General features: G+C 37.8%; 1 long non-coding RNA gene across 1 annotated transcript; it reads right to left on the bottom strand.

The window, feature by feature from the left end:
- Positions 1-2,626: 2,626 nt before the first annotated feature.
- LOC144316743 (uncharacterized) lies at positions 2,627-3,698 on the bottom strand. The gene is made up of 2 exons (XR_013382594.1): positions 3,446-3,698; positions 2,627-3,019 (listed from the first exon to the last, which is right to left on the bottom strand). It is a non-coding gene; the product is annotated as an uncharacterized LOC144316743 (long non-coding RNA).
- Between the last annotated feature and the right edge of the window lie 15,036 nt (positions 3,699-18,734).

The raw sequence follows: 18,734 nt of genomic DNA on the forward strand, positions 1-18,734 counted from the left end.
GACATGCGACTCAAGGAGAAAGACAGAGTGTGCCTCCCAGAATTCAGAAGGCTCTAATGTGGAGTAAAGAAGAGGTTTCTTTCCCATCATCCTCAAGTGCTAAACTAGGATCAATAAGTCGACTTGCCTGGAAGATAATTTAAATTTCATAAACACGTTGTTTGGAAGCTACTGCCTTTACAAAAATGAAGTGGTTCCTGAAAAAGGCATTTGAAGGAAGGTATTCCTGTTTCAGAAAGGAAAGCAGGGCTACAGCGACTCTAAGTTCTCTCCAAACTCTAAGTTATAAGTTTAAATTTGGGGATTTCACATTTTGATTTTAAGCACGGTATTACACATAAATCATATTTTATAGAATGAGCACCTATAAATCGTGGATTATGATGTTAAAACCACAACTAAAGCCCATTTTGTGTTTCTTTCTTTTAATGAAACTATCGGATTATGTTGGAGTCGGAGTGTATGTGTGTGCATGTGCGCGTTCGAGCACATTGTTGTTTTACGAACAAACATTTGAGATACAGCTTGTTAATAGAATGTAAAATGACCAACGGAAATTCCACTTCCCTTTGAAAAAAGTGCATGCTTCTTTTTTTCTGGAAGATTTTGTTTAGTCTTATTTTGCTGCATCCTTTTGTTGTTTGAAACATGGCCTTTATATTATTGTTTTTTACTTTTGACCAGTGGCTTCCTGTCAACCATCACAACATGGAACATATTGAACTATGGCATGTTTCGTGTAGGTGAGAACTTCACAAGGTAATTCGCCACGTGCGTTGAAAGTAATAATAATCAACGTGAACAATGATTATGTAGATAAAATCATTTTCATAAACAAAATGCCCTAATTAGTCTGAATTCTTTCCTGATGAAACCTAAGAGCTCTAGATAATAACCTTTTCGATATCTTTAATTCACTGGAGCACCCCTAGTGTTGATAATAGTCTCAGAAATCTGTCACATGCAACTACTTTCCTTGGGAGATTAACATCTTTAGTGCTTTCTCTGTACCGACAAAATTAAGCTTTCAGTAGCCATCTTTTGGATGGTTGCCATTTCACTCTGTACTTCATGTAAGTTTTAGTCAATGTGTTTTTGTTAGTTCATTCATTCAAACAATATAAACGCGTACTGTATGATATCTAGACATTAATAATATAGCAGTTTTCAAAAACAGAATTCCTTATCTTCATGAAACTTGCATGAACATATAATTTATTTTCTCTTCTCTTCTCTCTCTCTCTCTCTCTCTCTTTCTTTTAGAGACAGAGAGAGTGGGGAGGAGGGGCAGAGGAAGAAGGAGAGAGGAAATCTCAAGCAGGCTCCATGCCCAGGATGGAGACCAACCCTGGGCTCAATCTCATGCCTGGGAAACCATGACCTGAACCAAAATCAAGAGTAGGACCCTGAGCCAACTGAACCAACCAGGTGCCCCCATAGTAGATCAAATGTCAAAATATTTTTGTCAAGTTATTCAGTGCCAATAATTTTCTTCATTTAATATTTGGGATTCTGTTTAGCTATTTTTATCGTTAGAGTAGTGGATCAGCCATGGTAAGAAAAAACTTCTTTAAGCGTTTAAGCAAAAATGAACTTAATACCAATATATAAGTTCTGATGAAATCATTGACATAAAAAAGGCTGAGAATGAGTGTTGATTGGTTGCTAATTACCAGCACGAGTCATGAAATTGTGATATTATGTCACAATAAGTACATGACTAAATATTAGCATATTAAAAAAGTTGATAATTGCTTACCTCCTCAGACTCCTCTCTAAGAGAATGTCTCCCTTTCTTTTTCTTTCTTCTTTCTTCTTTCTTTCTTTCTTTCTTTCTTTCTTTCTTTCTTTCTTTCTTCCTTTCTTCCTTTCTTCCTTTCTTTCTTTTCTTTCTTTTTCTTTCTTTCTTTCTTTCTTTCTTTCTTTCTTTCTTTCTTTCTTTCTTTTCTTTTCTTTTCTTTTCTTTCTTTTCTTTCTTTTTTTTTGAGAATCTCTTTCTTATCAGAAATCTGGCAACATTGATATAGCATCATGACTTAGATGCCCTGGACAATGTTGGACCAGGGCTAGACATTTGACCAAAGGTGAGCCAACTTAGAGGCTGGAATGAACTCATTATATTTGATTCACTCTCTCAGTGCTTTGAATCATGAGATTTCATATCCTGAGTTATTTCATTAGGGAATATTCTTTAGGAACTACTGCAGTTGACAGCTTGATTGATATACTCCATGACTTCTGTTTGTTCATTTTGCTTGTTTTGCTTTATTCTTGGGTTTTTTTGTCCTCCTGGTATTCTAAGATATGCATAATCTTACAGGGAATTTCTCCCCGCCCCACCTTACCTGAACAAATTTAAATAGATTTCCTTGAAACAAAATTGGTTCTGATTAATAAAACAAACCCTCAATTTGCATTTTTTGGATTATGTGTTTTGACTTTTACAAGTGATAACTGTCATTGGGTTTTTATTATTCAGTATATTTCTACATAGATGTGAATTTGTATATTTTAAGAAATTTTGTGTAGATTTATTTAAAATCTCAAAATAATTTTGACAATAAACCAAGTTTTTTGTTTGTATGAGCAAAAGCCTTCCTTTGATTCATCTATTTCTATAGATATCTCCATGTATTTATTATTTATTGATCAAAATCCCCCCAAAAGCTGGGTTAAATAGATAGAAGTAAATTTATTACCCACTTAAAAGAAGCGAGATGAAGGTTACCCCGGGCTGGTGTAGTGACATGTGCCCAGACACGCAGGCATCTTTTACCTTACTGCTTCTCCATCTTCAGCACATGACTTCCTCCTGATTCTTCTAGATGGCTGCTTCAGCTCAGGCATTGCATCCACGTTCCAGTAAGTAGGAAGAAGAAGAAGAGCCAAAAAGCACATTGGGAGTTTCCTGTAGGCTACCACACAGCACATTGACGTGGCTCTCATTGGTCAGAACTTATTCCCTGGACTCTATCCCACAACACGGAACACCATGAAAGACAGTCTTAATTTCCAATTTCTGGAAAAAAAAAAGGGATAATAAATATTTGTGCAAGTTGTTGTCTCTGCTACACTCACTTATACAACTCTTTAAAAATAAAAGAATTTATAGACATCTTATGCTGGATGAGTGGTTTTTGGTGGCCATGTTCAGAAAATATAGAGTTAGAGTGCTGGAAGGAAGGAATACAGAGCTGTATGAAAGGGACTCCAAAAATATGTTGAAAACACCTGAGCAAGAACTTTAGGAAGAGGAAGTTGAGTCATTCTACTTTCATAATTTACATTCTGAAATAATCTTCTTCTTATGATTAAATCACACATCTCTAGAGAACATGTTAGATATAATCAATTTTAATACCTTCAGAATATTAAGGTCAAAAGAGAAACACACAGTTTGTGTAAGAACAAAAATAATAACGGCCAGCATTTATGGACTACTTACCACATACCGGGAAGCCCTTTATGTATGTTATTGCATTTGGTCCTCACAACAACCCTAGGATATGGACACTTAAAGTATCCCTTTTTAGAGATGAGGAAACTGATGGGCAGAGAGGTTAATTACGTTGCTCATGCTCTCAGAGGCATAAGGATGCTGAGATAGGTCCTGAATCCTGCAACGGGATTCCAACTCTCATTCTTGACACCAAACATGCTTTCTCTCATCCTTTGGTACATAACAGCATCCTGGATTAAAGCTCAGAGATGACCATCGTAAATCCGATTTCCTCTTCTGCCGTCTACTGTGACCTCATCAGGACGTTTAGAATTCCACCTGCTTGTCCCTCCAGGCTCCAACCTTTCCTCTTACGTTCAACATCACCATCCGGGAATTCCCAGGGCCATTCTTCTAACTTTTCAGGCTTCTCTCTGACTCTTGACCCTGAAGAGTACCTGTAAATAACTTTTCTGGAACCCTGGCTCTCATCTGCATTCCTCTCTTCTGCAAACTTCATTGCTTGTGTTAAAAACAAGACAACAGAGTCATTTGGTAAACTCTCCATCACTGAACCAAGGCTTAATTACAGTTTCATCTCTTCCAAAATCGAATCTTAAACCAGTCAGGAGTCGCTTGGTCAGCACTAGTTAGGTCATCTCCCTGAGAGACCTCTGCTATCCCCTAAAGGAAACTAACCTTGCAATAATAACCAACCAACTTTCTTGTGACCAGCACAACTTTCTTATTCCCATTTCCTTCCGGCTATCCAAATCTTTCATTTTATATAGCTCCTTGGAGCTCCTTTCTATTGGCTAGATTTGATGCTGCCAGATTTGAACGAATTTTTGTTTCAACAAACTCTTAAAATGCCTCAAAACTCCATTTTCCCAAACTTTTTCCAATTTCTTGCTTTCAGAGTTTCACTGCTGTGCTTCTGCATCCCATCTTTATCCCCTGAGTAATTGAACTCCTGCCAATGTCATTGGCATCAATCCTTACTATTTTTCAACTTTATGTTAGAGCCAACTTGGCCTTGCAGGTCTTTCTGGGCAACGTGATTCTATCTCACCAGGGTCTTCACACTTGTTACTCCATCTCATGAAATATTCTTTACCCCTTCTCATTTATCATTTAATTCCTGCTTCTCCTTTAGGTCTCAATGATTTACTCATCATTTCTTAGAGAAGTTATTCCTGATCTCCCAAGTTTGGTAATTTTCCCTCTTGTGCATTCCGCAGCATCCAAACTCCTTGCTACTCAAAGTGAGGTCTGTAAGGCCAGCCTGCAGCATTGGAATTACTTGGAAGTTTGTTGGGAATACAAAACCTCAAGCTCCTGCCTCAGATTTACTGAACCAGAGTTTGCATTTTAATAAGATCCCCAGGTCATTCAGATGTACATTAAAGATAAGAAATCCTGTCCTTGAGGAACACTTCTCACAATTGTATGGCATGACTGGAATACATTGTTTAATACAGATCCCCCCTGATATATAAAAATGAGCTCCATGAGGGCAAGGGCCTGACCTGTACTTTTCACTGCTTTATTCACAGTTCCTAGTACAGTGCATTACCCACAAAAAACCAAAAACAAAACAAAAAAACAAAAACACTCAAAATAATGATTGAATGATCAGCAGATATTGGTATATCTTGTAAAGAGCAACACATGTATAAATCTAAATGATCAGAACAATCTAGAAAAGATGACCTTATCTATCACATTGCTTAAATTTGTCTTTTCTTCAAAGAATAAAATAGTGTAATCATTCTAGTACCTTACATAGAGCATACTAGTTTATGCTATATTTTAAGCTATCATGTAAAATGTAAATCTTAACTTTGACATATATTAGTTTTAAGAGTTCATAAAAATACCCAGTGGATGTACTATCAAATGACTGTACTTTAAAAATTGATACTAGATGGCATACACACAAAAATGGATCTTTTGATATGCTTTGTTTGTAGCTATGCTGGTAATATTGAAGTCAAAGGTTCTTTTTGTGTTTGTTTTGGCAGTGAAAGGCAATGCTATTTTTTTTCTTTCCTCTGAAAATACATTTATAGAGTAGGGGTGGAAAAAACTGAGCTTAAGGTAGAGTAAATTAGTGAGGAAATGACAAGGTTTTTTTTTTTTTTTTTTTTTTTTTTTTTAGTCTTCTCAGACCTAAATTTCTTATTTCTGGTGGTAATGATATCTCTCTTCCTCCTGGTACAGGGAGGTTACCTTTCACATGGCAAATTCACTTCTTGCTTTCAGGTGGAAAAAGAAGGGTCAGAGTGTCCTTCTTGCAATGACTGTTTTGCAAGTAATTTTAATTCAAAATAGTCAATATGCCAAACCGGCATATTTGGGGTAGCACATTCTGCTGCCCTTCAATGAGAATGAGACTTTTATCTGTATTTGGGAGGCTGAAGTTTTACTAAAAACACTATAAGGAAATAAAAGTTTATTTGTCCATCAATTATAATGGAAACGACTTCTCCCTAATTGCTACCACTACCATGAAGCATAAAATTAAGCAATAACTCTATCGGATACTGTTAGAAGCATATCTAGTGGACTAAAGCAAGACGAATTTCCTCTCTAAGGTTATTGTCGCTATTAAATCAAAGCCTCCTGAACAGGATGAAAGTTGGGGTTGGTATTTCTTGCGTGTTATCTCCAGCTGGGTGTGATATGGATTTTAAGATGTTCTGAGTCAGTGACACTTACCCATCCAATCAACTTTGATGTAATAAGATAGTGTCCTTGCCTGAGCCCCTAGCTTGTCTTTGATTTTGTTTTTCTGCGCAAATCTTGGTGATTATATCCCTTACCTCATCCTGATGTTTCAGATGCCTGGGTGATTCAGTCCCTGGATCACTGACCAGGAACTTGATTAGAGTCCTGTCATTACCTGTTTGAATAAAAAGTCTTTCTCAATTTATAAATGAAGTCTTATGTGAAAAGTTCTCAGTAAAACATGTGTGGTAACTGGGAGTTTTTGACAACTTACAGTGAAGAGCATTGTTTCTCTCGTAGGTCTCCTTCAGCTAACAGAGTTCTTGACTGAGCAATGAAGGAATTCCTTTTTTTTTTTTTTTCACCCCAGGAAAAAATGAGAGGCCCTGAGAGGCCCAGCTTATCAGGGATATAGGCTTTAGGCCTCCAGGTAAGCCTCTGTGATTTGGAGGGAAGGCAGTACAAAATCTGTTCTATTAGCCGGAAATTTTGCTTTTCTTTTAAAAATGGATTCTACTATGTCAGCGTGTCTAAGTCATCCTTACGCAAAAAAACTGAATGAAATCATCACACAGTATGCCTTTTGTTGTCATTTATATCTCCTACTTCTCAGAATAATGTGAAACGTGCTTACAAATACCAGAAGTCAGGCATTTCTGAGCCATTTTATATTTTGTGCTATTCTACTTTACGTCATCTTCCTCTCACGGGCAGTCATCCTAATGTATCAGCCGAGTACTATTTCTAGTCATTTTTTCACTTGTATGTTCTTAAAACGCTTAGTTTGACTTGATAATCTCCACAAATAATTGAAATATTGGTGCAAACTACTTTAATCAATGTGCAGCATCAAAGAATAGCTACAGAAGAAAAATACATACAACTACATCAAAGGTATGACTCCCTAATTTTAACAAGCACACCTGTTGGTGTCTTCCATTGCAGGCCCTGTTCTGGTTAGTCGTTCTGCAATATGTTTCATGTTTATGGCTTAGAAACTAGAAAAATATGGCTGTGCCAACCATCAGACAGACTAATTTCACTGAAGTGAAATGATTATTATCTTGTTTGACATGTGCTGCTGGGCTGTGTAGATGATTTCAATGATCTGCCGAACCTCAAGGTGCATGGGAGCAGAGCCCCAGCAAATGTTCAACCAACATGGCGGGTGGCTTCAATCCGTTGAGCTCTACTACGGAAACACTCCTTTAAAAATGATCTGAGTAAGATCTGCATTTTAGTAGAAAAAGAAAGCATTTATTCTTACAAATAGGACACCTAAAAATGCGTTGACTTTGGCAGCAGTGCTGCGCTCAGGTGTAATAAAATTGATGAGCCCATATAATAAAATTTATGGAACCAGAGTGAATTCAATTTATTTGAATATGCTCAGTTATGTTTTTGTTTATTCCCATAGCAGATGTTTAATTTACAAACCAGGCAATTACGACAGCTCTTCCAAACAAATAAGAGCAGATTAGTCAAACGTTCACATCAATTTTTATGTTTATCATTAGTTTTATGAGGTGTCATGAATATTCAGTGGTAAGAAAAACTGTCATTATGGTACCTGGAAAACCTCTAAATGATGTTTTGCATCTCTAAATGCTATTTCCCCCTTTTGATAAACCTATTAATGTGTGTTGTCTCTTATTACGAGTTGGGTTTACAGGCTGCAGTGGAAAAAGCCCTCATTCCCTCTCGGGATCTTGTACAGTCTAATCAATGTGCTGATGGCGTTTTTGTGGAAAGTGTGTGAAAATGCATAGATGATCGTATTTTGATTTTCACTATGCAGATAAAGACATCTTCGTCTATTCTGGAAAACTACCATGCAGATTTATAAAATTGTAATTGTACTCAAAAATAGCTCACTGCACTTTTTATTTCTAAGTGTCATTCGCTTCTTCTTCTTTGAAACACCTACTGTTCTATGAAGGCAAAGTTTTGCTTTTCCAGATGCCAGACCTGTTGTGTCTCTTAATGTGAACCTGCAGAGAGGAAGCCTTACCATGAAGCCATTTATGAGGGAGGTTCTCACACAGCAGTTTTATTTTTCTTTTCGGTGCTTAAACTGTCAAAATAAAAAGGCTGTGGCTCCATTATGAATCAGTAAAACTACATGGCATCATCCATAAACAAGGAAGAGATATTTCCAGCCTGGCTGCTTTTCAATGGATTGTACTTTGACAAGCTCTGCTCTAAAAGCAGTGAAACGTCCTCAATACCCTAACCGAATTCCCACAATGCATTTTCCCCAATCCACTGTAATGGCAGGTTTCCTCTCATTAATCAGCATTCAGACTGAAAAGGAAATTAGGAGATCTATGTGTTGAAATAGCTTCTGGAGGGAATAGCTTTAATAGAAATATTTTCGGTGTAAGTTATACCAAATGCTGAAACAGAACTTGGTGGAAAACATATTCTTAAAGATGCTTTGAACTGAACTCTAATGTATATTTTTTGCTGTTCTTCTTGTTGCTCTTACTAATGTACTTTTTTTTGACAACAACGCAAACATGCAAACATAATCTTCTTCTTCATCTGTTTCTTTGTTATTAGTTACAATTAGTTACAGGGGAAATTTTCCAGGAGTGTCAATTTTTAAAATTTATATATATATTTTTTAAATGTATATGTATATAATATAATGTTTTAAAAGCTAATGCACATACATATGACTTATATCTCATAATGATACATAATTAATATATCGTGTTCCACATATGATAATTATGTGTTGTGAAATAGAGTGTAGGCCAGGTCAGAATATTTTTGAGTGTACAGTCACCTCTTGGATTGTTACTGAAATTTCTAAAAGAATTAGTCACTTCGTATTCAATTTGGGTTTCATGCTCCTTTGATGTCTATCTGGAAGGTGACTTTTAACCTATAACTTATGCATGTTAACTTTTAACACACATATTCTTGATTTGGCTTATTTTAGCTAGATTATTCTATTTCCATCAATTGGGTGGAGGACAATAGACTAAAAGTTGTTATAAGGTATTTCTTTTTAATTTTGCTTTTTAGATCCACCAATAACCATGCTATAAGGGGGCTAGGGCTGAGGGCTCATAAGGCACAAAAGAAACACAAGTCTTCCACGAGAAAGCACACCGCAACAGATGGCTCGCAGCTCTGATTCCTGTTCTGTGAAGGCCGTGTCATTCCAAGGAAGTAGTGAAATCCCCCTCAGGAGGAAGGTAAGCCACACGGGCACATGGAAGAGGCCACTGAAAAATAATCACACACAAGGGCATTACTCGCAGTACTCTCTTGGGAATCCTGGAGAGGCAAAAAATGATATGCCCCTCGTTCTCAGACTGCAGAGTTCTTACAAAGTATGAATTACCAGTGGGCTTTGCTTTACCCTTAACAGGATCACATCCTTTCAAACTGAAGGCCGGTGAGATTATCTGGTAATCCTCCTCACCGCCCTGTTACAACAAACAAAATGGTCTCTGTAAGTGATAGAACGAGATTCTTTGCAAAACACAAACCAAGCAGTTCACATCTACAGTTGCTATGCAGGTAATTCACCGCAACTGCGTCTTGTTTTTCACTTTCTGAATGGATTTCATGGTTTGCCACTAACTACTTTGGACCATTATATTTTATTTTATCATTGTTCTGCAGTGGCAAACTTCATAAATATTTCTATTCTACGAGACAAAACCTTTTAGACTTCCATTAAAAAATGCAAAGCAAAATTCCACATCTTTTAAGGGTTTTCCTAATAACTCAACTGCTTTGAGCCTTGTTTCGTTAGATGTGGAGTAAGAGGTGATGCTGGATATATCTGAGACATGTTCCAGATTTTTAATTTAATTTGTCCACTTTGGTTATTTTTCAAAGTTAAATAATCAATAACTTAATAATTAAGCACCATGTTTAGAATTTATATAAACTTAATATATGTATGTTTAATCCGTTTTGAATGTTTTAAAATATATTCATAGTTCTCTAGCTGGAAGTTCGTAGCTTTTGACTACGTTCACCTATCTTGCTCTCTCCCAACCCTCTACCTCTGGCAGCCACTGAAGTCTCTTCTCTGTATCTATGAGTTTATTAGATGTCACAGATTAACAAATTTTGATTTTCAAATTATGAAAATTAAAATTGAAGAAGAAGAAGACCACACAAGATCCAAAATGGGGTGATCACAATGAGATGTTTCTATTTACATATATTTTTACTCAGTTTCTGAATTCCTATAACAATATTTTGGACTACATCTGCTTCATGGTAGAAAACATTATGGTAAGATCTAAAAAATTATGACATATTTGCTGTCAACAATAGTTTTAAAGTATGAAATTGGTCTTTTTTTCCCATTTGCATACTCTTTCAGTTTTTTATGTACTTTTATTGACCTTCCATGAATTAGAGTCCCAAGCTCTCTTACTCTTCACCCTTGCTCCAGTTTTACGTAAATAAATGATGCATATATTTTAAAAGAATTATTTAAACTAGCTTATTAAAGTTGCTTCCCTCAACTTGACTCTTGAAAGGTCAAATAGCCACATGATATGGAAGTTGTAAAGGATTTCAGAGATCATCCGGAGTTATTCTCTTCTAAAAGGTTGCTGGAGGGCAGCAATCTCATTCTCTCTGAAATAATTTAGGTGAAAAGAACTCAGCCTTTTCACCACGGGTCAGCTATAATTGCTAGAAAATGTTTCTTTGGCTTTACTAAAGTCTGCTTTGAGAGAGAAAAAGACAATGAATCATTGTCTTATTCCCCTTCTTCCAAATGTTAAAGTTAATAATAGCAGGCGGTGAGGAGAGCTGTCCCTGAGGCAGAGTGTCATAGGAGCCCCACGGGGGTGGGGGGGGGGGGTGGGGGGGGTGGGAGGGATGGCCCCATGGGACGTCCACCTGAGGGCAGGGGACATCCCCGAGGCAGGGTATCACATCAACAAGACTTTGAAGAGAATGGGTAGGATTTAGAAAAGTCATATATATATATATATTTTTTTTTTAGAAAAGTCATATTTAAGGAAAAAACATTCCAGTTACAGAAAATGAAGGAAATAAGGCTTAAGAGGGTACCAATAAAGGGTTTTTAAAAAAATAATTAATGGGTTGCCTTGTCTGAGTGAGAGCAGCAGAACACATGTGAAGAAAAATGACATCAGAAAAGTAGATTTATGCCAGGTCGTAGATAATCGTAAGTGCTCACCAGTAATTCTTGATTCTGGTCTGTCCTCCTTCCCTCCCACCACAACCTCAGGTCCTCAAATTCCAAGTCAGTTTACTCTCAAAGGCAGGGACATTCAAGATTTGTCACTGTGTATCTCAACCAACTTCATCATCCTCATCAACTAAAACATTATATGAGAATTTATACTTCTATTTAGAAATTTTATAGCTCATGCTATAGGACAAGGATCCATCACTTACTAACTCAAATTCATTATTTAACCTCTTGGAGTACCAGTATTATCCCATTAAAATATTTTATGATAAAAACACTAACCTTATAGGGTTATTGGGGAGATTACACACACACAAACTGTGAACTATGACTAGCTTTAACTAGTAGTACTATTACTTGAATTAATTATCTTGAAATTTATAAAGCGAAATTTTATATATAAAATATTAAAATACAGTAAGTTCAAAACAAGACCAAAAAAGTGAGTAAATTCCTACTACACTAGAAACTAGCAAAGTCATTAAAGACTTTGAGTAGAAGCATAATATTCCCTTCCCTGGTTCGCCACTGAGACAAAAGAACATCCCATCGCTAAGGCTTCAAATTTACAGAATAAGATTGACTGGAAATGTTCTTACCAGCCCAACTGGATTTTAGCGGTTTCACACATGCACATGAAATAGGTGGAACATAGCAGTTATTTGGCAAATATGTGTTGAAAAAATAATTTAAAAACACTAAAATAGCCAGTGGTATGCTGAAAATGTTTAACAACCAGTGGGTGATTTGTAGCATTTACTGGCCAGATTCTAATTTTTGTGGTATGAAATTTACTGTGGCCAATACCAACCTACCCACGTAACACCAATGGACTCATGGTTCTGAAAATTCAACAATCGTATTAGCTTATAAACCAGATCCAGCTAAAATATGTATGAGTTTATTCTTGGTTAGATATTAAAAAAGCAAAAAAACAGCAAAACCCAGAAGCCATTATATTTATATATATATATATATATATATATATATATATATATATGCCATTATATACATATAATCAATTTATAATTGTAGAATCTTTTTCCAGATTATTAAACACATTTAAACAGCAAGTCACAATTTAAGGTATCACAAGTATTCTATAAATTTAAACTTAATTCCCATACCAAATTCCTGAGATATGCTCAATAGTTTAACCTATTTTACAGATGAGGAAATGGAGACCTAGAGTAGGGAAGTCAGTTGCTATAGGTCACAGAGCTAGTAAATGGCAGAACTGGAATTCTGTGCTTAGCAATTTGGCTCCAAAGCCTGAATCCTAATCGTCATGTTACGTGGTCTTTTCGATGATGAGAATGAGAAAATACAGGAACATGTTTCTTCTCAAACTCACACCCAACAGTAATAAGCGTTTGGGATTGATCAATCCCTTGTTGCTTTAGTCCTTCTCTCTGATTATTGACTTTTTTTTTTTTTTTTTTTTGATAAAGCATCTTAATAGGCAGTAGACAAAGCCAGGAGAAAAAACAAAACTAAACAAAGCAGCAATAAAAGCAGAGGTTGTGAACCCTTTGAAGATTCAGCTCTGAAATTGTTATAATAGTTATTTATTTATCTAGTGAAGAAGCGGGGTAAATATCTAGCAGCCTAGCAAAATAGTACAAATTGCTTCCATACACCAACAATTCAAGTACACGACACAACAAATAATTCCTCTACTGCGTTTCCCTAGACACCAGAAAGTTCACACGTACTGGGAAGGTCTTTACTTCCATCCCTTAATACCTAGAGTAAAAAGAGGCTATAATAAATATTCCCCGGTTATGACTAAGAACTAAATTTGAAATTTCAAAATACACCCTTTATGAGGTCCTCAATGAGTGTCCCCTTTAGCCTAAAGGGGGAATTTTGGCTAATTTTTTTCACACATTAAATCTGCCCCGGATTTGCTCTTCTGTAGCAAATGTATTTTTTTCTTGATCTGCGAACAGTCCGAGAGAATTTGTTCTCCAAGCATTTCTAGACTGTTCTTCAAACAAGAGACCTCGGTCCTCTGGGAAATAGAGTAACTTGTGAAGAAACAGGCATCGGCTTGCCTGCGGTTTCCCCAAGGCCCTTCTCTCCCTAACCTCCAGCACGTCTCCCTGCTGGTCCATCTGTCTTCACTACCTCAGGCCAATCATCCCAGAGCCTTTTTCCCACACCAGTAGCAATCTTGTGCCATGAAAGTCCTTCAGATAGGATTCCAAAATTACTGAAACGTCTTAATTAAAAGGTCTGTAGTTTATTTGTTGTTATTATTATTGGAGCAGCAACTAGAGATTTACCCTAGAACCTCGGTGTGAGGGCCTTTCTCAAGATTGCAGCCGTAGCCCAAATCAGGTCCAATTGCTGCACGATACTGCTCCTGAGGGCATCCTTGCATCCTCACCGCCGGACTCTTCTCTCCGGAGGGCTGGGGTGGGAGGGCAGCCCAGGTGGGCAATTCCAAGCTGAGGCCCCAGGCACCTGCAATTCCAATCTTGAATTGGATGCCAAGATTAAATAAAATCTGGATACAGACCTAAGACGAATAGGCCAAAGGATGAGTGAGAGGAGGGGGAGCCCAAAGAGGATGGAAACACAGAAGTGGAGAGCCAGTGAGCGAGAGGACAGCCCTGCAGCTGCCTGGGCCTCTCTGAGGGCCTCCCCTGTGGGGCGGCACATGCTCTGGGGATGCCTTAGATTCCTGGAAGGGGGTCGACACATGTCACTCACCCCCTCCTAGGAGCAAAGACCTGGAGAGAAGAGGAGAAGACATGCCTGAGTATTTCATTCCTCCCTTAGGAAAATGAGGGGAGAAGCTAAGCCTGCTCCTCACGCTTGTCAACCGGATAGAAGAGCCCAGGGCCCTGCAGCAGAGAAGGTGATGCGGGAATTAGCCGGGGGCTTTTATCAGGGCCTGAGAGAGGCCTGTGCCCATGCCTGTAATGTGGCCTGCTGACTCCTTTTGCTTCAGTACCAGTGTACACCATGAAATTTGGCACAATTTTTTTCTCTCTTGTAGTTTTGAGGTTTCTCAGATAGTAATTGTAAGTGAAAAAAACACTGTTTAATTATTATGTTAGACAGCTGGTGAAGATTCTGGTAAAATATGGCATTGAGGGAAAGAACTCTCAGTATTCAGAGAGGTAAGAAAACCAAAAACCAAAACCAAAACCAAAACCAAAAAAAAAAAAAAAAAAACACAACCCAAAACTGAGATTGTGTTCAAAATCAAGTCTGCTCAAACACTAAAACCTCACCAGAACCTCTGTCTTCGTCACTGGGTCCCAACACTGATATTTCATTACAAGTAGTGATCACACCTCTTATTGCATGATCTCATCAAGTTGAGGACATCAGGTGTTATTCACTAATACACTGTTTTGATCCTTAAACGAGTAGATTTAACATGACCACAAATTTCCCACCCCTTAAGTACTTTAACATACAAAATGCAGTTTTATTATTATTTTTTTTTTTTACATCAGAACACAAAATTAATTTATGCGAGGTTGCTTTCCGACAGGAACCCATCTCCATGTGCCTGGAATTGTTCAGATGAGGTTTCAATAAGAGGCAAATGGAAGAGTAAAATCTTTCAGGACGAATCATCCTACGTAAAAACTTATGCAGAAAAAAAGTGATTTCTGTGAAATCCACTACCTTCTAAGCCGCCTTGTCACTAAAGCAGTGTTATCTAGGGTCTTCTTCGAATCTACGTGTGGTCGGTACGCCTCCAGACCTTATTGTTCACCAGAAAATGAACTATCAATCTACAGGCCGTCTGGAGAGGCCCTGATGACGACTCGGAGCCCACGCCTCCCCTTCTTCAAGACCTGCTGCGTCTGTTTTCCGTTGGGCTCCCCGTGGACACAGGATCAGCTGCCCTAGTCCTGATGCGTGAGCTACTTGCTGCCTCCTTGGGTCCTGTCCCTGAGCCCTGTCTTCTCTCCCAGGTCCCTCTTAGGTGTTGATTCTCCTTTGCTGCATATGCACCACTTAGGCAGCTGTCATTGAACTTACTCAAGCATGCCATGCGGGCATAGAGACCATCGCACACCCAGACGAATCACTTAATTCTAGTATTCTTGAAACTTAATTGCATATAATGACTGTACCTGGCATTTTTATTTGGAGATGATTTCTTTTTTGAGCATTGGCTAAGAAAGAAAGAGTTTGCCTTCCTATGAGATTTACATTTCTTCTCTAAGGGAAGAGGTGCTGAAATTATTTATAATATAGATTTTCTGCAATTTTGCATAAATCCTTTGAGAATTACATTTCTCACAGATCTGCTTTCTGCTTGTAATTCCACATACGGTTGACACAGGGTTTATATTTGTGCTGAAAAGGCGGATTTCAAACTTTACTTTCTTTCCTGAAATATGAGCAAAATGCTATGTCCCGCACCAATTGGGATCATCGCAACAAGAGCTAACACTCATGAGACACTTAAAATAAACCCAAACTTGTGTTTGGTAATGTATATGCATTATCTTATCTAATATTAATAATACTTTGGTCAACTGAACAACTTACTTACAACTTACTTTGCTTATTCAGGGAAATTCAGTTTGGTAAGTATCAAAAATTAGACCCAAACACAGATCTTTCAACAAATGAACTTTTTTCTCTTAGACATTACACTAGAGTTGTCTAACATTGCTTTTGTGCTTCCTTTCCCAGTGCTTTCTCAAACATATAATTTATTAGTCAGAGGGGTCATTGTTTAAAATCACTGCAGTTCAAGATCTAGTATAGCCATTGGTTGTATTATGTCTAAAGAAAATGTATTAAAAAGCAGTAAACTGAACATTTGCCAATAAATGTAGGCACCAGAATGCTCTTAATCTTTTTTCTCAATTATCTAAAATCATTCATATAAATCCTAAAAGGAGTTGTTATTTTAGAATTTCCCTTAATTAATGGCCTATTTATTCTTTATCTTTGCTATAGTTGAGAATAATAGCAACTATTCCGAAAAAGGAGGAATAAAAGCAAAGCACTGATTTCTAAAATATAATGTTTAAATTCTAATAAACAAACAAACAAACAAGATGCTATAAAATGAAATGCTGGTTGTTATTTATGACATTATCTTTGTGAAAAAGAAAAGTTAACCTAACTCTGCTAACTTATATAACTGCTGTAGATTTGTTTCTACAATATACATGTTTTGAATACCATAGTGGCCCGAAAAAAATATTCCAAAAGGGATCAATCTAAAGAAGAAGAAGGAGGAAGAGAAGGACAAAAGTTGCTCAGGAAAAATAAATGAGCCTATGGAATTATATTCATAATGCCAAATTTATTCATTTTATTTTTTTCATGCCCAAATTTCTGATAAAGGCAGGGGTAGTAAAGGTAACTTTTTATTAGATAATGCCTAGAAAGTACAGGCTATGAGATCTTGGTCACAGTCATTACATAATTAGTTTTTTTTTCTCTTTTTTCCCCCAAATACGAGTGAGTAATGAAAACACCTTAGCCTTGACACTTGCAATCCCCCTTCCATTTTTTTTTTTGGTCTATTTGTTCCTTATCATTTAATCACAATAAAATGTACATATTTTACGCATGCGTCTCATTAGTGTCTGTCTTCCCATTAGACTGAGAACAGGGATCAATGACTGATCGATCCAGTATCAGATCCCTAGCACCTGCAACAGTGCCCGGCCCAGGGGATGTGGCCAACAAACACCAATCGAGTGGATGAATACGCTCAAGTTGCTAAGAACACATTCTGTCAAGAGTAATAAAATCATAAATATGCCTTTAATACATATGAAAAAGTCAGAATAAAAGGATATCGTTTGTGTGGTTGTAGAGCTAGTAAAATATGGAATTATTTGACTGAAGAGGATTTACAAGTAAAAACAAAATCCTCGTTGATATAGCAGCACTTTGAGACCAATTTCTATGTAAAACCTAAGCGTTCCGCTGTCAGACATCCTGGGCAGCTCACACAGCTTCCCCGTGCATCGCACTGTTCCCTCCCGACCACGGGGGGCCCACATATCAGCTGTTCTCCTCAGCAAGTGTGAATCAACAGCTCTTTCCTGCAAGGCACGTGCAGCTGAGATGTTTTCTTTTTTAATTTAAGAAATCTAAATTTAATCTGCATGAGGTAAAATATAGCTGTTCTGTTTACAAAATTCTAAATGCCAGGAGCCATCTATCATTCTAATTATCATTATCAGTGTTGTCATTGCAGCTTTTTCAGACGAAAAACAAGTTTTAAACATGGTGTGAATGTCCCCACTTCCTAGAAGGAGAAAGCACAAGGAGCATTTAGTTTGGGTTTTCTCTTCTCTTGTTACTTCTATTTTTTTTTTTTTTTTTACTAGCCCATTGTCCAATCTCAATGTAGAACTTAAGGAGGCTTTTCATGTATATGAAGGTTAAGAGTCTGACTTTTAGGGGAAGAAAGAACTTCACTTGAGTCCCAGCCATGCCACTTACTTCCACGCTGGGGAGCCAGCTCTGGTGGTCACTCGGCTGGTCCCCTTGCCCCTGCTCCGTGCCCCTGGAGCTCAGGCTGCCTTGCTCTCTGGATGCTGCGTCGGTTTAGCCAATGTGAGGCAGGAGATGGAGCCTAGAGAATGAAAGAAGGAGAATGTCGGGTGTTTGTTTCCCCTCACAGCAGCTCAGTCGCAGCCCCTACTTCTTAGGTTCTAGTGCTCACAGGATTCAACAGCACCATCCCCAACCCTTGCCCTTTTAGGTATAGGGTATGGTGGCTCCTGCTATCGCACCTGCCTGTGTTGAATCCTCTCTAATCCGTTCCCCTGACCCTTGCCCACCACGCTGTGAATAGTTTCTTCCATAGGGACTGACAGATATGGCCGTTGAAATATCAGTTCCTTTATCTGTAAACTGTAGGCAACGTCTACCTTTTGGGGTATCGGGGTGATGACATGGTATGACATATTGAAAGGACCTAACACAATGCTTGGCCTATGTTAGAATATCTTGGTGGTGATGGGGTTGGCAAGACTAGTAACTAGTGATGGTTGTTAGTTATTTTCTAGCCAGATCAGTAGTGATTGTCTCAGTCTCTGTGGTAATTGCATGCATTTCTCAAGTGCAGAATAAGAAGACCTCGATTAGATTCCAAAGGGAAAGAAACTGAGCCTCTTTTATAACCATTTTTTAAAAGATTTTATTTATTTATTCATGAGAGACACACTGAGAGAGGCAGAGACACAGGCAGAGGGAGAGGCAGGCTCCCTGTGGGGAGCCCGGTGCAGGACCCTGGGGTCACAACCTGAGCCAAAGGCAGATGCTCAACCGCTGAGCCCCCCGCCAGGTGCCCCTATAACCGTTTTGATAACAGTTTCTGTAACAAAAACAACAAACACATCTTTACAACTAGGAAGG

Source organism: Canis aureus, chromosome 7 (assembly GCF_053574225.1).
Source record: "Canis aureus isolate CA01 chromosome 7, VMU_Caureus_v.1.0, whole genome shotgun sequence".
In the NCBI taxonomy this organism is placed as follows: domain Eukaryota; kingdom Metazoa; phylum Chordata; class Mammalia; order Carnivora; family Canidae; genus Canis; species Canis aureus.